The sequence below is a fragment of the Colius striatus genome, chromosome 12, assembly GCF_028858725.1.
Source record: "Colius striatus isolate bColStr4 chromosome 12, bColStr4.1.hap1, whole genome shotgun sequence".
Lineage (NCBI taxonomy): Eukaryota > Metazoa > Chordata > Aves > Coliiformes > Coliidae > Colius > Colius striatus.
The window spans coordinates 5,342,997-5,362,291 of NC_084770.1; the positions used below are offsets into that span (position 1 = coordinate 5,342,997).

Here is a 19,295-nt window from a genome sequence, read left to right on the forward strand (position 1 = left end):
GAATTGTGTTTTATGGGAGCACAGATCTTTGAAGCAAGTGCATATGTGTACCAGATCATTTGAGGGGAGGAGGTTTATATTTGAATCTGCTGCTTTGTGAATTGGAGAACAGGATGGGGAAAGATGCACGTTGGAAAGCACTTCTTATGTGCTTTCTTGTCATCTAGAGGCTTGCTAACAAGTGTTCCATTTGGTTATGGGGCAGTATAGCAGAGTTGCACTTGATTCTCCAGCTACAAATACACCAGTGAAAGGCCTCTGAGAAAAAAAAAAGAGAGGAAATTGAAAACAGAGCTAATGTAAGCAAAGTATGTTGGTGCAGGGTTGAAATTAATCACAGGCAGGCAGAATCTCAGGCTCTGTAATGGTGTATCCTGTGAAACTGGACTAATTAACTCCTCCTTGAGAATGTCTTTGATGCCTTAAAGGAGATGGACTCCATAATCTGTAGTCATTTTACCCGTTCTTAAAACATTCAGAACTGCATAGAGTGTTTTTATTATGAGAGGCACATTTATGTGGATGTAGTTATGGCTGTTGGCAATTCCATTAATGTGATCTTCAGAATTTCATAAATCTCTCTGAACTGGTTTGGCTGATGCTTAAATTTCATGACTTGTTCCAAAGAGATTGTCTCACTGTGCTGATTTATACAAATAGTCCCAGAACTGGTGAAGCCTCCATCTCACGCATGACAAATTTAAGCTACCTGAGTTGTAATAAACCTTAAACACAATTGGAAATAAATGATTAGATTCCATTTTGTTTGCTTGAATCTATAGTTTAAAATTACTGTGCAGCTGATATAAATCAAAAAAAAAAAAAAGGCAAAATGTGGCCTTGATTCTGCAAGGTGAGTAGAGAAATGGCTTTTGCTAAGCTGTTGGATACATGCAGAGTAAAGGCTGGACCTTTGTGCTCCCTCATGTGCTGCTACTCCATCCTTACCAGCCCCTCTTGAGTGTGAAGGTGATATTCTGAATGTTTCACGTGGGCTCATCACTGAGCCAGACAGACTTGCAAAGAGTTGCTGGCTTGTGTTGAGTGTCTAGTGTAATGCTTAACCTGCCTTTGTTTTCTCTGAGTTGTGATTGGCATTATCTGCTGTAGCATTTACTCAAGTCAGTGTGAAGGTGTAAACCTTGGGAAGTGATGTAGAATCAACTCCACTGAGCAACAACTGTGTTTCATGGGTGTGTTGATGCATCCAGTGAAGCCCACGTCGCGGTGAAGTCATAAAATCGACTTCTACATAAACCTTATTTTCTTTCAGCGGTTTGGTTTCATGTTAATTTTAAAATCAACTGATGTGATGGTTGAGGGAGTGTTTGTAGCAGCTTGTTTTGGGCTCTGTGTTATTAGGAGAAGCCTCTTGAGTTGATTAGTTCAATAACTCTGAACTGTGTGCTAATGATGCTCTCTGTTCCGTGGCACCGGAACCGAGCACCACTTACTGTGGTTTGAGCTGTGACAACATATGAGATTGGAGATGTCACATACTGCATAAATGAGGGTGGAAGTCTTGCTTTAGGCACTTCCTACTAATGTGGCATTTAAAAAACACAGATCTGTCAACAGAACAGGTAGGATTTAAGTTGCTTTTCTAGATCAAACTAAGTTAATGCCCTTCTTGTGTTGCTTGATGATTTAGCTACGTAACAACAGAGTTAAATCTTGTCTTTCCTGAATTTTATGAAGCTGTACAGCTTGTGAATTTGTGATAACGGAGGGAATGAAGGCTTACCCAATGTCTCTTTAAGCAATTAATCATGAGACTGGCAACATCATTGTCTTTATTACATTCATAATTTTAAAATCCCATCATGGAGGAGGAAACATGGATGTTAATATATATTGCTTATGATTGTTAAATATATTCTTCAGTGGAAAGTGCTAAGAAATCAGATCATTAAAGTAGAGACATAAGAGACACTAGAGCCTTGCCAGGAACAATAATTACTATTTATATGTAATAGGCACTAGGAGGGAAAGAGATGAGTCTGGTTTGCTTGTGCCTGAACTTAATGGATTTTATGAGTAACCAGCTAGAAGGATTTGAGGATTGAATTTTGTTTTCAGAGCATGTAATATTACAAACTATAGAGCTAAAAACTGTTGCAAACTGAGTGAGATATCTTGAGAAATCAGCTGATTTGTTGTCTTCCACCACAAGTAAGCAGAGCGTTTGTGAAGCAGCAACAGCTCCTGCCTGAAATTCTGATGAGTTCTTAATCTTTGTGTTTGATTCCAGCATTGCTGGCAACTCATCTTCCCTAATGCAGCATGTTCTTGAGGTTGCAGACCTTACCTCATGCTTAGGTTATCTGGGGCTATTTTCAGGCAGCTTTGGGAAGTGGCCAAGAGGAAAAAAGGGATCAAAAATCCATTGGGCAAAGGAGAAAGCTCCCATCCCAACATCCAGTTGAGCATCATGTTTGTTTGGGACAGTCATGGCCTGACAATTTATCTTCAGCATCTCTGACAACTCCAGCTTTTTCAAAAGCAGAGACTCATGCTTCTGCTCCACTGCGAACACCAGGACTGCCTGAGGGCTCTTACAGAGCCTTCTAGTCGATTCCAGCTCACCTTTCAGCTCCTGGCTGCTTTGGGGTTTTAGGGTTGAGGGTTTTCTTGTTTTTAAAGAAGTCGGAAGTATAGAGAAATATTAAGGTTTATCTCCAGTATATATATTCCCTTCTCATTCACAAAACTTATCTTTGGAGATCTGCTTTCAGTTTTGCCTAGCAAAAAGCTTCCACTTCTCACACAATTAGTACAAGGCAGCAATCCTTAAATGCTGCTATTAATGGGCAGAAAGAGACTTCAGAGCTCGATTCTTTGCAGGATTCTGGTTTGTCCTCTGGTGGGTCACATTGCAGATGAACAGTGTTTTCCTGTAGAACATAAATGTAGCTGAAAGATGCTGAAAAACGTTAGGTTAATGAGATGCAGTGCCTTAAATTTATGTCCACATAAGATCCTTGTAGATATCTGCTTGTCACCAGGCAGGATGCCTAGTCTTTAGGGAGGGACTGAGATGTAGGTTCAGAGGATCAGTGCTATTTGGAGAACAGAAAATGCACAGGTTCAGTTCCCAAAATCACTATTTGATCATTTTACTACAACATACAGAAGAATCTGAACATTGAGGTCCCGGTGAAGTTCTTGGCAGTGCTGTAGTTTGTGGCCTTGCCTGTGGCTGTGGAGGTACCCTGGGTGCATCATGTCAGATGGTTCCTCCCCGGGTACTTTCTGACCACCAGATGTCACGCAAGGCCCATCAGATCCGTGTGTGCTGCTGCGGGCTGCAGCCCCTGCTCCTGGATCGCCCAAGCCATCCTGGCTTCTGGTTGCGTGTCGCCTGCCTGCCACGTTGGTCGTTGTCTTCTCACACGTTTCTCAGCAAAGTCTGCACCGCACTTGCAAAAAGAATGTGTCTGTGAACCCAAACGCACCCCCACCCCCCTTCCAGCCGCCATCAAATCCACTGAAAATCCCTCTCTATCAAACATGTAAGTGTTTGGCTCCAGCACGATTACTCCAGAGTCCCATCAATTTTACAAATTGGCCAAAACATTTTTTGGTAGAGAAGTCTTGCATACCACAAGTCTTTAGTGTGATCGGGCTGCTGCCCTACCATAGATCATGACTGTTACTTTTATGACTCTCTATTACCATGGCAAATGCTCGGGGTGGGGTAGGGGGGGAGAAACCACATCAGTAGCAACTTCTGTCTGATTTGTGGTCATGTGCTTATAACTTGACATGGCTTTGCAAATAACTAAACAAAACCAGGAATTCGTTTGGGGAAGGGGAAAAAAAAAGCCCTCAAAAAATCTGCTGCATCAAATATCTTGTGTGGAGAGTCTGACTGGCTTACAATTGGGATCTTTTAATGGAAAATGATTCAAAGCAGGAATGGGAACTGGTTGCCCTCTTAGGCAGTTGGGGCTGTGCTGTGCCTGTCAGCCACTGCCAAACACTGACAGCCTCTGGGCCATGAATTTTTTGGAATTTTTATTTAATTGCTACTGTCTGCTCAGGCTTTATCCCTAAATTTAGTAACATTCAGTGCTGCTTTTTCTCTGCAATACCTTTATAAATTCCCATATATGTGATCTCTAATTTTAAAGCCATCTATCATTTTTTTGAGCTGTATATTTTCCAGCTTTAAAAGGTCTTGTTGAAGGAAATTTAAATTCAGGGCCTCCTGAAAATGCATTTTTCTTTAAATAATTCATTGGTTAAAATGTCTTTGAACTTGTGTTTGTGTTGCTGGTGAGAGGAGGGGGGCAGATGGTGGGCTACCTGGTTGCACAGATGCCATATAGGTGTACTGCTCAATTTGGCTGCCGAGTGGGAGCTTTCTGCATTGACACCCCACCTCGGGACCAACCTTCAGAGCTGTCCCTCATCTGTCACATGCCATCCCGTTCACTAGGTGGCATTGCTTCCTAGTCTAAAAGCTTCCAAATACTTCATTAATTATGCTAATCCACACGGTGGACAGAAAGTGAACTGCAGCACGATCGCTTTGCCCTTGTATCCTCTTTATTCCAACTGCTTTGCTGATGGGACTTCTCAGGTTGATAGACCTACAGCGTCCTTGTCCTGGTTGTTGAATGTCTGGGCCTAAGGAAGGCCTTGGCTTGGGAAACTTCAAACTGAACATCCCAACATTGCTGTGGGCAGCCAGCTCCATGGTCTCAAATGCATCAGTCATTGTCCTCTATGAGTTATTGACTTGGTTTGTCATCTTTACTAAAAAAAAAAATGGAAAGAAACATCCTTGCTGCACAGGGCAGCTGGAGTGGGCTCGATGGAGTCTTGTCTGTCCTAGAGCAAGAGCCAAGTGTGCTGAGATGGGGATCTCTGCTGACATCTGATGAGCCATGGAGGCAGCAGGAGAGCAAGGTGCTCAGATGGTACTGAGCTACTACCATCACTTGGGAGTTTTGATGGAAATATCGTAGAATCGCAGAATGGTAGGAGTTTGAAGGGACCTCCAGAGATCATCCAGTCCAAACCCCCAGTAAAGCCAGTTCCCCTCAGTCAGGTCGCACAGGACCGTGTCCAGACAGGTTTGAAAACCTCCAGAGAAGGAGACTCCACACCCTCCCTGTTCATATGTTCATTTGTTTCCCAGGCAGCCCTGTATCTTACATCCTTCTGCCTTTTCCTGCCTTCTTCCCTCCTGCTCCTTTTAGCATTAATGATCAGATCAGTCAATTAAGGGCTGAAGCACAGTGGATTTCAGATGCCTGTCTGTTGTCAGTGGGAAATAACTGGAGGCTTTGGTTGGCTTTAAAATGAGGAGAGGAATTTTGCTTTCACAGGCCCATTTTAGTACCAGGAATACTTGGTTCATCCATGGGACACATCAAGAAGGAAGAGGGCAAGGTTTCTAAGGTACAGCTCTTGCCTGCGTAGATGCCAGGCCAAAGGGGCTGGAACGTGCCAGACGAGAGCTGCCGAACCCACAGCGGTGATGGCCATGAGGCCTGGCAAGAGCAAGGGCTGCCCCCCCAGAGAGGTGCTCGTCCTGCTTCCCAGACATTACACAAGTACCTTCTAGCTTTAAATTTCAGGAGTACCTCTCAGCTTGCTGTGTTGATGCTCTCATTCCCTTGCAGACCATGGAGGTGTAACATCTGAGTTCAGATCTCCTGCTGCAGCTCAGCTCTGAGCGGGGCAGGACAGTCATGTCTCATCTGACCCTGGAGCTGCACTGGGCTCAAGCATAGTCCAACTTTGCTCTGATGAAAAGGCAAGACAAAGCAGTTTTTGAACATGACTTTTCACGAAGGAGCAAGATAAAAATAAATGTAAATTGAAGATCCTGTTTCTCATTTGTATTTTATTAAAAACTACAGAGATGTTCATTCTTGCTGTGTAGTATAATTGCTAAAACATGATTTGTAACCAAATATAGCAGCTTCCATTAAGTACGGCGCTGCTTCTTTCTAGGGAGGATGATATGGTAAAGGGATGCTCATTTAAACAATTACATAGTTCAATTTTTGCATTTTGCATTCAAAACTGGCCTTTTCACTTTTTAAAAGGTGAATGTAACCTTTAGATGTTTTTTTTTTACTTGGATTTTGTTGAACTGCACTTGGATGAAGAATGGTATGCAGTTAAAATAAACAATATCCTTTTAAAACTGGTTAAATACAGAAAAGAAGCTTGTCAAACCCCGTTTTGCATTTCTAAGTGATTGAGTAAAAGGTAATGAATATGACAGATTCTGGTCACAACAGGACGATTACATCTTTCATCAGGTGGCCAGGGCCTGATGATTTCCTTGGAGATGATTTCCAAAAGTCATTTAAGAGAGACCAACAGCTTGCATTTACTGGTTTACTACCTACAGCTCTTTGAAATGGCTTGTGTGGGGTTTTTTTCCTCTGAAATTCTTGAAGTTGTGGCTCTTGTCCTTTCATGGTGGATCCAACTTGGCTGGATAAGCAAGGACAGGAAGACTCTGGTTTACCAGTTCTTTCTGGGCTGAGCTGGGTGAAGGTCACCTCACCCTACACTTGGTAGCTGGACTGGAAACTGATAGCATTAGGAGATGAACTTTCTGTGTGACAAAATGTGTAGATCTATACATTGAAGTACATAAATTCATCCTTCGTTCCAGTCCAAAGACTGACGAGGTGTTTTAGTGTGGGACACAACACACTTAAGTATCCAAAATGTGAGCTGTATTATGAAGTTAAGGATGCTGCTTTCTGTGTTTGTAACCTATTAAAAATCCCACATCTCTGAAACTGCAATGCCAAAGGAGCAAAGGCAGAGCATCCTGTTTATGTAGGTAACAGATTGTCCTCTGGTGTTTGCCTTGGTGTGTGCTGTTGCATTCAGCTATAGAAACAGGTTGCTTTTTTAAACTGACAAGTGAATGTTTGATTCAAATCACCTGAAGTTGGCCTTTTTTTAAAAAAATCTAGTTGCCAATGACCTGGGAGAAGACAGTGAAGGCTGTGAAATGGTGGTTGTGCTGTACATGGCACAGTTCCCAAGACCACCTCGTTTCTCTTTTGCCCTCAGCTGAAGGTTTCGACATTTGCTGGCTGAAGCTCACTGCGGAGTAGAGAGCCCTTGTGTTGTGGCAGTCCTGCTGTGCAGGAGAATGCCTTTTCCATCCTCCTCTCTGGTGTTTCCCAGGGACTTCAAGAGCCAGTCATATGTCCAAATCTTTCATTCTTAAGGACCCCTCTTGTGAGAACTAGATAGAAGCTGTCTCAGAGATGTGTCTGAGAATCAATAGTCCTAGAAAAGAGTAAACAAGTTCCCTCTGATTTGAGATGAACATCTCCAGGAACCTGTGAATGGCTCTGAGAAAGACCATCAAAATCATCCTCAGCCCCTTCCAGCACCAGAGATTTCATCTGGGCAACAGAACAGTTGCATTTAATTTTAAATGCTCTGAAGAAACAATAACTCTTATTAGAATTAAAATTAGAATGTTTTAATGTTGGTGGGAAGTCTTGCATGCTTTCAACCTTACCTGAACTAAAATACTGCATTCAGTTATGTGTCTCCAAAGCCACCCTTCTGAAAACTCTTCCAACAAAATGTTTAAAGATTTTATTTCTGTTCCAAAGGTGAAAGAAAACAGCTTCAAAATGTCAGAAATGCTGTTACCTCACGAGCTGTATTTTTTGTAAGGTCAAGAAAAAATGATGGATACTGTAACAAGTGTTTGTGCTGTTACCTTTTAAAATATATATGTGATGCTCGAGTTCATAAATGTAGCTTGTGCCTTTCAGAAGCTAAAAAATAGCAGCGGAAAGCAGGAGACCTTGGTCTGTTCCTCCGTGTTTCTTCTGAAATCGATTTTTGTTTTAAGTTCTTCTGGTGTAAATAATTTTAATGAAAAGGAGAAAATTGCTAGGTGGAGTTTATCATCTGGAATATATAGGCTTAGATGGTTTCCTGAAATACAGAAGATAGGTGAGCAGAGCTCCGAATGCCCTGGAGAAATAGTACCCCCCAGCCCTTTAAAAAGAAATTGTATTTAAAAATCCAAACCTGGGAGAAGAGGAAACACTCAAGTTAGGTGGGGAGCACCTGGGGCTCAGCCTGCCTCTTTCCAGGGGAGGATTGCACACAAGACTGTGTGTCTGCAGAGCTCTGTGCTCTCAAAAACCTGTTTGTGCTTTTGCTCCCCACTGCTGGGGCATCCTCTGAGATGGTGGGTCAAAATTTAGCTTGTGTATGTCTTGCCCATCTCCCACTCTGCTTCTTCATGGTCCCATAGAGCATCCTCCCCTCCTGCTCCTCCACGACCAGCTTTTCAGGGGCTGGTACAGATACAGCTCCCAACCCTGGTCATTCCTTCCAGACACTGAATTACCTTTGTCTGATCATCTCCCTGCTCACCTCAGTGTGGTTTTGGCGTAACACTGCCCAGGACTGCAGTGAGGAGCCTCTTCTCAATCACATTTCTGTTTGTGCCTCTGCCGTCAGCAGGGCAGTGACCGTCCCCGAGGCCTCATGGCATCTAACATGAACCTCTCTGCTGACTCCAGTGGGCGTTAGAGGGGGTCCATAATGTTTTGCAGACCGGTTTGCTCTCTGTTATTGTTTTAAACTCCCTGTTAGCCATTCCTGCTTCCCAGGTTTCCGCGTGTTTCAAATTATTTTCCCCAGAGGCATCGACGGCATTTTTCCAAATTGAATCTCATTTATTTTCTGCCCAGGTTTCCAATCTCTCAGAGGCCCTTTGTATTATTTCTCAGTCCGCGCTGCCGTGTACAATATATCCTAATTTAGTATCGTCTGTGAATTATATTACCGTGCCCTTTAGTTCCTCTTCCATTTAATGAAGATATTTCCAAGAAAGAAAGAAAAAAAATCTAAACTACATTTTATTAAAATAAGAAGGTAGAGTTTTAAAAACTCCTTAGTGGATTTCCAGGATGAATTCTCCTCTTCCTTTTTTTTTTTTTTTCAAAAGAAATCATCAGCGTTTTCAGAGAAATTAAACCCTTCAAAATATCAGAGTTGGTGAGGGGAAAAATTAATCAGTTTTTCAATTAGCTGAGACCTCTGTCCCCGTACAGTGAGCTGTGCACAGTGCAGTCTCCAAGGCTGAGGCACACACCATCTATAGATTTGCAGCAGATTTTTCTCTTTTTTTTTTAAACCAGAACCAAACATGTGTTTGAATTTCTCCGTAAATTTGTTCACTTTCCCTTCCTGACCTTTTTGGGTTTGCTCTCTGTGGCTGTTCTAGCAAACATGTACACTGGCAGGAAGGATGCTGAAGCAGCATGTTTTAATGCAAACCGTGCAGGCTTATTCGTAGGAAGTGATTTTCAAATTCATAATCATGAATATTTGTATCGTAAGGTTGATTCTGTTGTGAGCTTTTTATTTATAAGCTAAGAAGCGCTGTCTTTTGGTGCCAGGCTGGGAGAGCATTGTGCCTCTGTGACAGGGAACGAGCCATTGCTCTGGAAGCTGTATGTTCTATCAAAACAGCTCAGGTTTCTGACTGTGAGTAGGGAAATAGCACTGGCAGCAGGCAATTTGCTGGAGATACGTATCCGGAAATATTTGCTGCATAATTTCCAGCAATGAGCAATTTCATGGAGACTATGATCTGCTTGTGAAGAGAAATAAGGTGTAAATTGGATGAATAAATTGTTCTCCACAAATGATTTGCTACCTCTGGAGGACTTTTCTCCTCTTTGACAAGCGCTGCAGCTCCCTGGTGTCTTTGTCCCTCGGTGTACTGGTGGTTCAACCCTACTGCAAACTACTGCTGGGGAGAGGCATCTCAAACACTCCGTACTGTCACGTGTACTGGTGGTACCAACTCCACAACAGCCTGTCTCTGGCAGTGTGCTCACCAGGGACTTGCACCTCTCAGGTAGAGGTAGCCAACGCTGCAAAGGGCTGCAGGTGCTGCCAGCAGTGAGTCAGGGGGTCACCAACTGCTTGCTAAATTTCTGCTCCTTTTTATACTTGAGAATATGTGAGCTACAGGGACAGTGTGAATTGGGATAGGGAGTACCATGCCTCTTCCCTGCCCTCAGGGAGCAGGGAGGGCTGGTGGTGGAGCTTGCAGCCTTTCCCCCAAGGTCTTCACTGCCTGCATTTCTCTGTCCCCTTGAGGTTGATAATGCTTTGTTTCAGTGTTACAAAACAAGCCTTGTTCTCTGCAGACATAGGGGCTTCCCCAGGGATGAGGAATCCCCCAGCTCCTGGGGCTGTGCCACTGACGTCCCTGGTCCCTGCCACCTCCAAGGGGGATGCTCCAGTTGGAGCCGCCGGCTCGCTGCGCGCTGCTGTGCAGCAGCTGTGGGAAATTAGAGGAGCCTTGGGGCTGTTCTGGGAAACATCAAGGGAGATCCTCGAGGTTTCCAGATCAGAAAACTGGCTCAGAGCTGCCTGCCTCCATGCCAGGCAGGGCTGCTGTAGAACTGGGCATGAAGCCCTGCAAAGAGAAAGATCCCACAGACAGAACAACAGGGTCCTGCAGAAGCGACTCAGAGTTGGGGACAACAGAGAGAAACGATGGTAAGTCTGGCCCTGATGCCTGTGGGCTGCCAGGGAGGCTCCAGCTGGAATATCCCTCATGTGCCACACAGCTGGGTGTGCAGGGCCTGAGGGCTGATTTGAGAGGGGGGCTGTAGGATATCACATGCCAGTGTCTTGGTCTGGAGAAGATAACTGCTGCATCGCCTTCTGTGGGTTTCAAAGGCAGCAAAGATAAAGCCTTGTCCTCTTCACCATTACTTTGTGGAAATTTTAGCCCTTGGAACGTTCCATCTCTGTTTCTGACTTTTGCCCGCAGAGAGGGGCCTGGCTTTAAAAAATACTACTTGCTTTATGAACATGGACTTGGTGCACTTGGATTTCACATGAGCACATGAGAACCCAATCGCTGGTCCTGCATGCTGATCCTGTGGAGTCCCTTCCTGAAAGAGGGGCTAAAAGCCACATCACCTGAAGTGATAATGTTTGTACTGAGCACAGTAGGTGAGCACATTACAAGTGTGGAAAATGCTGGGCCCAGCTACCTCCCTAGCAGCTTTGGGTCTGCTGAAGCTGTGCTTCATTTGTTCTGCCTGAAGACTGAGTCCACCTTTTGTCACCGAAACCACCTTTCCTTAAAGTCCTGGTCATGATGAGAAGCTCCAGGCTCCAGCTGTGCTCCTTAAGCAAGTGTTTAGAGAGTGGCAGGTCCTCCGGGACAGCGGTGGCATGGGACAGACCCAGGTGTCCCAGCACCATGTTCTCTGCTGGAGTGTCCTTCCTCCCCTTTATCGATAATTTTAATCGTTTTAATAACGTCCCCTTGCACGGATAGGATTACGATTAGAAAATGTCAGAGCCTTGTTATCATCTAATTAGAGTCACATTTCAGCAGAATAGAAAAGAAAATCTTCAAGCACTGCCTTGTGCAGTGAAATGGGAAGAAAGTGATGATTTAAACCAGCTGCAGGCCGAGCCGCGGCTGCGGTCCCGCCCGAGACGCGGGGCACGGCGCAGGACACAGCGATGGGCCCTGGCCGGAGCCCTCTGGAGCAATCAGCACAAACTGCTCCCAGATCACTTTTGCAAAGCAAAAAACTCCAGCGTGGTCCAGTAAAAACAATCAGGCTGTCAAGTTCGCCATCTAACAGCTGAGGGGGTCAGAGCAGCAACACAACACAAACCAAAATAAACACCACCTCGCTCTGCCAAAAAGCCTTTATCGCTCTTCTGGGAGAGGGGGAGGCACTTTCAGATGGCTTCAACTTTTCCTTTTTTTGTTGTTTGTTTTTGTATGCTTAAATGTGAGAGGAGAGCTAGGATCTCTTTCCGCCCTTCCCCTAATGCCATTATGGCAGGCAGAGGTATGTGGGGTTTTGTTCACTCCAGAGAACCTCTTTGTTTGGCTTTTTCAAGGAGGAGGTCCTCAGCAAGGCAGTGGGGGGAGCCCAGGTGCGTGGCCCCTTAACTGCTTGGAAGCTGCCTGAGGGCTTGCTTTGTCCTAACTCATCCTGTGACCTTCAGAGCAAATCCCCCAGAGCGTCCATCCCACTTGGGGAGGAGGCTGCATGGCTGGGGAAGCAGGGGGACAGGAGTGAGTACCCATGTCTGCATGGGCATCATGGTGGCACAGTGCCTGGGGCAGGTGGGGAGTCTCAGCCCCTCCACGTTTAACGGCCCCGAGTGCCGCAGCAGCACACGAGCAATATTGTAAACGTTACTGTCTGCAGCTGAGGTTTCCCAAGTGCCACAGCCCTTCGCAGCCCAGTGAGGGAGGACAATGCCTGTGCAGGCCTCTCGCTCCCTCTGTGCAGAGCCCCCTTGGGCAGCCACCAGAAGAGGCCATGTCTGGCAGCACAGAGAGGCAGCTGATGGGGAGCTGTAAAACCTGAACCTCCTGAGGCTGTAAGCCCCGGCATGGGTACCCAGAGCTGGGGGCTGCAGCCTTCCTGGCATCCCTCTGGGACAAGCAGAGTTGTCTGGGCTTGGCCAGATCACGGGGTGTGTGGAGAAAAATGGAGCATTTCCCTTAAAAGAAGTTCCTGACAGTGCCCACTCCTTTGGTGTGCACCCTTCGAGGCACAAGCTTAGAAGCAGCAGCAGCCTGTCAGTGTTTTGCCTTGTGGGTTTATCAACCTGAACCCCTCCAAGAGTCTAGGCTTAACCATCCTCGCCAGGGCCAAAGACCTCCTCCTTGTGAGGCTTGCCTTCAGGAGCCTGGGGAAGGAGCTGGAGGACCATGGAGCAGGATCCCCTCTTTCACAATGCCCACCTGAGGCTCATCAGGCACTGACCAGCCCCACCTAATAAATAACAACAGTAAAAGTAGTTGTCACTTGAATAGCACTTTACATCCTGGGGATGCTGTAAAACCCTGACTGCTTAATCACAAGTCACTCTCTTGATGTTTACAGTGAACTGAAGGGTTTGGTCTCATAGGAAAATGTATTTTCTGGTGCCAAGAGCTGCAGGGGGCTGTGTCAGCAGCTCTGCTGGGGAGCAGGAGGAGGCCACAGCGGAGGCAATTAAGGCTCAGGTGTCGCACCGGTACGTGAGAGGGACTCGACCCACGACCCGGGGCTGTTCCTGAGCCAGCATTGCCTTCCCTGCACCGCTGCAAAGCAGCTGCCTCCAGAAATCCTGACATTTTGGGACTTGCTATATTTAAACAGGCAGAGAGTTTAGCTGTAGCCAGGAACCTGCCTTTGACAGTGACGGCTATCAAGAGCGGCAGCAGGCTGGCCTTGCCATGCTGGGGGCCAGCGGTGGCATTTCTGCGAGGCAGAGCTCCCCGCTTCCCAATTAGGGGTGCTGCTAATTTTAAACGAGCTGCCACCACTAAGTAGGAGCACTTTAAAATATCTTCCAGCCAGAAGTGTCTTTGGTGAGAGCCAAGGGTCAAGCGTGGAGTGGAGTGTCCGGTCCCTGACATGTCAGGGCAGGGAGAGCTGTAGCCTTCTCCAAGCTGGAACGGGCAGATTTGGGAGAGGAAGGTTTTCTTTGGATTGGTGTTTTCCAGAGCTTGGGGGAGGGGTTGTATTAGAAAAAATGATCTCTGATATAATTTTAAGTTGTGCTGAAACAGTTCATTTGACGTGATGCAAAGCGTTGTGTTTCATTTTGTGTTTTAATTAATTTTGTGATCTTTTAATTAGGCTAATTTCAAAGAAAAGAAATGTTTCTCTCAAAACTGGAAGTCAAAACATTTTGAAGATCATTTCTGCCTCTGAAATGCTGTTTAAAGGCATTAGACACTCTGCTGTCTTTCTAGAAACCCGGGTTAATTGCTGCCTTTACAGAGTTTCCAAATGCCTTGGGAGTTAAACCCAAGCAGTATGTTAAAAAAAGGGGCCCTTGTTCCTCAGAAAGCGAGTGCTGCTGCTGTGATCCTGGGATGAAGAGGGAGATGGTCTCATCTCAGACCTTTCCTACTCCTGAAAAAGTTGAGGGCTCTAATAGGTACAGAGGGAGCTGGAGACCACCGGTGGATGAGGCCCCCAGAACTTTAATCAGTTGGGAAACTCCAGCAACAGTGAAATCTCACGCTGCCCGGGTCACTACTCAGTGAGAGGACAGAGGACAGGACCCAGGATGGAGACTCATGAGATATTTCTGCTGAGGAGGCTTTTGTCCCCCTGCATTGCTTTGCTGCAGTGAGCTGTGAGTTTGAGGACGAGTCCACATGGAGAGCCTTCAGCTCAGTAGCCAGAGGGCTGAGCCTCTGCCAGCTCCAGCTGCAAGCCCTGCTGGCACTGAAAGTATGCAAGGTCTTCTGACAATCTCTCAGATCTCAGTTCAGCAGTAACACATCACCTTTTTCAGACAGTTAACAAAATGGAATCCCAGACATTAAAATGCACACGTGTTTTCATAGTGTTATGGCCAGTAAATCCCACTCTGAGGTCCCTTGGGTTTGCCTGAGTCATCTGGGCACACCTCAGCTCGACGCATTCCTATGTGCAGAGGCAAAAAAAATGTGTTTAGAGAAAATTGTTTGCAATTTCAATGGACTGCTGTAGCTGCAGCACAGGCTTGAGGGACAGATGCTCTGCTGCCATTCTCGTGCTGTCCCTCAGCACACAACAATCGCCAATACCAGAACAAAGGAGACCTTCAGATCATACTGAGCCTTAAAGGAGGAAACTGCTCATCTGGTAACACTGGCAGGGCCTGGGCTCAGCAGGACTTTGCCAGAAGACTCCCCTGCCCTGTATAGGTAAGTCTGAATTCGTCACCTTGGGTACCGCTCCCTGCTTGGTGCTCTGCTGAGGAAGCTCGAGGTGCTCCCTCAAGGTGCTCCTGAAGCTTGTGGTGTATCTCATCATCTCAGGCTCTGGGACCTGGTGGCATCCACCTGCCTGCTGCCCACGAAGGAAGAATGGGCACAGCCAGATACAGCCTCCAACTCCACCCTACCCACAGCTCTCATTTAAAAACCTGCAGGTGATGGGACAAAGAAGCTGTGCTGGGACAGAAGGACACCTGGCTGTTGCTGAGCCCATGGGATGGAGATTTTGGGAAGCTAAAAAATTGTTTGAGAATTCAGCAACACCCTCACCCCTGGTGGCAGTTATCACCTCAAGGTAGGCTATTGCTCTTCCTAGCTCTCTTATTGGTGTTTCATGTATATGAAGTTCAGTTTATAATTGCACTGCTGAGTACCTACCCACCTTCGTATCAGACGAGAAGTCTTGTTGGGCTGCTCAGAAAGAGGGCGATGGAGGAGCTGACCACTGTTGGATATTGCTTTTCGGATGTGATGATGAAAAGAGAACAGGAACCAGACACACCAACTGCTTTTGGGGAGGTTTATGGTTTGTTAGCAAGCTGGAGAGCTGCGTTAGCAGGCGCGTCAGGGGCATGTGGATGAACACTCACCCTCTGCATGTGCAAAGCACTGTTTTACTGAACATGCATTGACTCAACCCATGGGAAAGTGTTTCCCTGTGCCACTGACCTGCTCCAAGCCAAGCCTCGCAGGCTTTTCTCTGTGATTGTATTCCTGTGTGAATTTTCTTTGTTTAGATGGTTTGAAGGCAGCACTCAGGCTCACAGAACAAACCACTTTCCTTGAGATGGCATTTGCATTTCACAGAATCATAGAATGCTTTGGGTGGGAAAAGACCTTACAGATCCCCTAGTTCCATGGGCAGGGTCACTTTCCACTAACACAAGTTGCTCTGAGCCCCATCCAACCTGGCCTGGAACACTTCCAGGGATGGAGCATCCACAGCCGCCCTGAGCAACCTGTGCTAGTGCTTCACCACCCTCACAGGGAAAACCTTCTTCCTAATGTCTCGCTTAAACCCACTCTCTTTAAATCTGAAGCATTACTTCTTGTCCTGTCACTACAGGTCCTTGTAAAAAGTCCCTGATGGCTTTCTTGTAGGCCTCTTTAGGTACTGCAAGGCTGCTCTAAAGTCTCCCTGGAGACTTGTCCAGGCTTGAAAGGTAGGATGGCTGTTCCAGGGACTTTGCTATTTCACAAACTACTTCTGTAGAGTCTCCTGGCTCCATTCTCACAGTGCTTAATTTGGGGCTCCATGCTCTGATCCCAGCAACCTGCATCTGGCTTGAAGCCAGCCTTAATTGCCCTATCTTGGGGTGGTTTGGAGAGCTGTCTAGCTCCAGCACAAATTACAGTGCTTGGAGGACTGCTGTAATTTCTGTCCTGCTGCCCCCAGTTCCTGGGAACTCTCCTGGCAATCAACAAATGATATGACTCATGCTCAAAGAAGCCAGATCCACTCCAGCCTAGCATGATATTTTGATTAGTAAGAGGCTAGCATAAGAGCTGAGAGATTCCTGCCTGTGTGCCAGGCTGGGCACGTTATTCCCTCACTGTGCCAGGACCCTGCTCACTGCTGTCTGTTTGGGGAGTGGGTAAGTGTACCGTGCTGGGGTGCACACTTGCACACCTTTCTATGTGACGGGGTGACGGGCTCCTGCTGACCAGCCCCCCTGGCCACCCTGGCAGGATGCCCACAGCCCTGCTCTCCCTGCGAGACTGGGCTTGGTCGCCACGGGGCAGGTTTGGTCATGCGAGCAGAGCTTGATGGCACAGCTCCATCACCCAGCCCTACCTGGCACCTCATTTCATTGCACCTGAATTTTACAGCTGGAAGTTGGGCTTTGTTTGCCGAGAAACCCAGGCAGCTTTGCAGGAGGGTGACTGGCAAGGTGGGAAATGGCGTATGCTCCCGCCTCTGTAGGTGTGTGCGAGCTGGGCCGTGCTTAGCAATGCACACTCTTATCAGTTGCGCCTGCTTCTGGAGACGCCTGGTTAATTTATCAACTGAGAAGCTCCATCTCACTAAAAGTCTCATTTCCATATTCTTTCCAGATGGTCAAGATACCACAGAGACAGTTTCTAAGTAAATAACTTGCTTCTTCATGCAACCTTCCGTCAGCCTCGCAGCCAGCTGCCCCAGATGGCTGGAGAGCCCAGGACGGTACCTGCGTCGTGAGAGGAAGCGCCAAGTCGCATGAATAATAGAAGCGCCGCGGCTGTGGCATGTGGAGCGGATCCTTTCCCTTCACAGCCCCGGCTCTGGGCTGAAGAGCTGCTGGAAAGCCACCATGGCCCTTCCCCACAGCAGGGCCACCCCAGTGGGCACTCAGGAGGGGGAAGCTGTGACCCTGGGCAGAGGAGGCTGTGCTGGGGGCTGCCGAGAAAGGCACCGTGGCAGTGTGAAGCTCCTGCTCCCCTTCAGCACAGGGTTTCTCTTCGCTCCCACCTGATTATGAGTGAAAACCAAAAGGTTAAAAGCGTTTAATTATGCTGATGCTTTCCCAGCAGATTAAACAAGAGGATAAATAGACTACAGCATGTTTTTTTGGATTTAATTTTGTTTTTTAAACAAGGAGAGGGAGGCGGGAGGCTGCTGCTCCTTGGCAGCTGTCACACGTTTCGCTTTTGATGGTGTCAGTCGTGTCTGTTAGGAGGTGTTTCTCCTGCCAGCGTCAGCATTTTCCGGGGGAAGCTGAATTCATTGATACAGTCTGTTTGCTGTCCACATATTCACAGTTCATGTGTTACATTTTACATAAAGTAAACTTAGCAAGGGGGAAACTAATTCTGCAATTCTTCAAAGCTAATGCACAGTAAATATATTCTGACACTGACAGGTATTTCTTATTAAATAGCTCTGAACTGCAGTACTAGGTTTTGCTTAAGTGGCATTATTCTCCCCGAGCAAAGACAGTTCATTTATTAGTCATTCTGAAAACCAAATAACAAATATTATTCTCTAAGCAAACTAAACAAACCATTTAAAAGGGGCCCGTCTGAAATGATTAAAGTACAGTGTCTGAAAAGCAGCTGACATTTTAGTGCCAAAATACCATATGGAGGCTCAAGTGCTTTATTAACATCCTTTGACCTAAGCTGCAAAATCTCCCGACACCTTTGAGCGCGACGGAGCCGCCTTCCCGCGCGAGGGAGAGCACGGAGGCAAATCTTTCTGCCAGTTCTTAAGATGTCATTTTGGCACACCGAAGAGCGAGGTACAATAATTGAGGGGCTGGATGCGAGCAGATTTTTTCAATCTCTGCCAGAGATAGGCCATAAAATAATTCAGCAGAGCTGAAAGCACGAGCTTTCCATTTATGCCATGAAAAAACAAATATATAGCGTTTGTCTTGCCTTCTTACAGCTCTCTCTTTTCTCTCTTAACTAAATATTTCCTTTCTTCTGAGCACCTGACATTATTTCTAGCTTTCAGGCATGTAAAATAAAAGAGCGTGTGCACTTATATATATTTATTTATGGCCTACATGGGGCTGCGTTTGTGTATCCCCAGCTCCACTCTGAAGATTTCCTTCACGAGCAGGAAAACAATTTTGTAGCACAGGTCAGACAGAATAACTGATACCTCTGTTTACAGATCTCTGCTCACTGGAGAAGCTTTTTAAGCCACAGCAGGGTAAGGAAAAGGCTGCTCATCCACAGCTGGGTGATACAGATACGGGGAAGCACTGAGATGGATGAGGGAAAGGCCCTGTGAGAGCCAGGGAGTCACTGGGTGCAAGGAGGAGATGCTCCAACAACCCCTTATAAACCCTTTGGTCAATTGTTTTGAGCCTTTTCTGTGCACAAAATGCTTGGGAACTGACCCAGCTCTTTGTTCATTTGGGTTTTGTTGTTTTTTTTTTAAGCAAATGTTTTCATTAGTCATAAAAATTCATCAGATAGTGAAAGGAAATAATTTTTAGCCTGAGGTTTGTCCACAAAACATCTCCTGTGAGCATGTCCTTTCTTGCTGGCTCTGAAGCAGGGCAGCTTGAGTTGGCAAGGACAAAAATAATATAGAAGTTATGTGTGGAGTTTAATAAAAAACTAGCAGATACTGAGCTAAGGTATGTTATTAACTTGCTTCTCTGGGATTAGGTAAGTCTGTGTAAATGAGGAGGTGTTGGTCCAGGTTTGCTTTCTTTCAGTGTTGTCCCAGTGACAGGAGGTTATGCGACATCAGGGATTAGCCTGATGACATTACATCACCAAGGTAATGATGTACAGGCTGAAGTCATTCAAGACATTTGGTTGAGACCAGTGTTTCTGATTTCTTCCCCCTCTCAGCATCCGAGATCCCCAGGCACACCGTCCATCTCTACTTGACAGACAGCGACTGACCCCTGCAATCGTTCCCTCCTTGCAGACAGAGCTCACGGGCAGCATTTTCACAGCTGGCACTACCGAGTGCTGCAAGATATCAGAGACACTCAAAATTCCTCTATGAGCAGATGAAATTGTTCAATATGATACTTTAAATAGCTTCTCTTTGGAGAGGAGGAGAGCAAGCAGG

At 46.3% G+C, this 19,295-nt stretch overlaps 1 long non-coding RNA gene across 1 annotated transcript; it reads left to right on the forward strand.

Annotated features, from left to right (window-relative positions):
• The first annotated feature begins 13,650 nt into the window (after positions 1–13,650).
• Positions 13,651–17,315, forward strand: LOC133626436 (uncharacterized). Its single transcript, XR_009819519.1, has 2 exons — positions 13,651–15,074; positions 16,835–17,315. It is a non-coding gene; the product is annotated as an uncharacterized LOC133626436 (long non-coding RNA).
• The last annotated feature ends 1,980 nt before the right edge of the window (positions 17,316–19,295 follow it).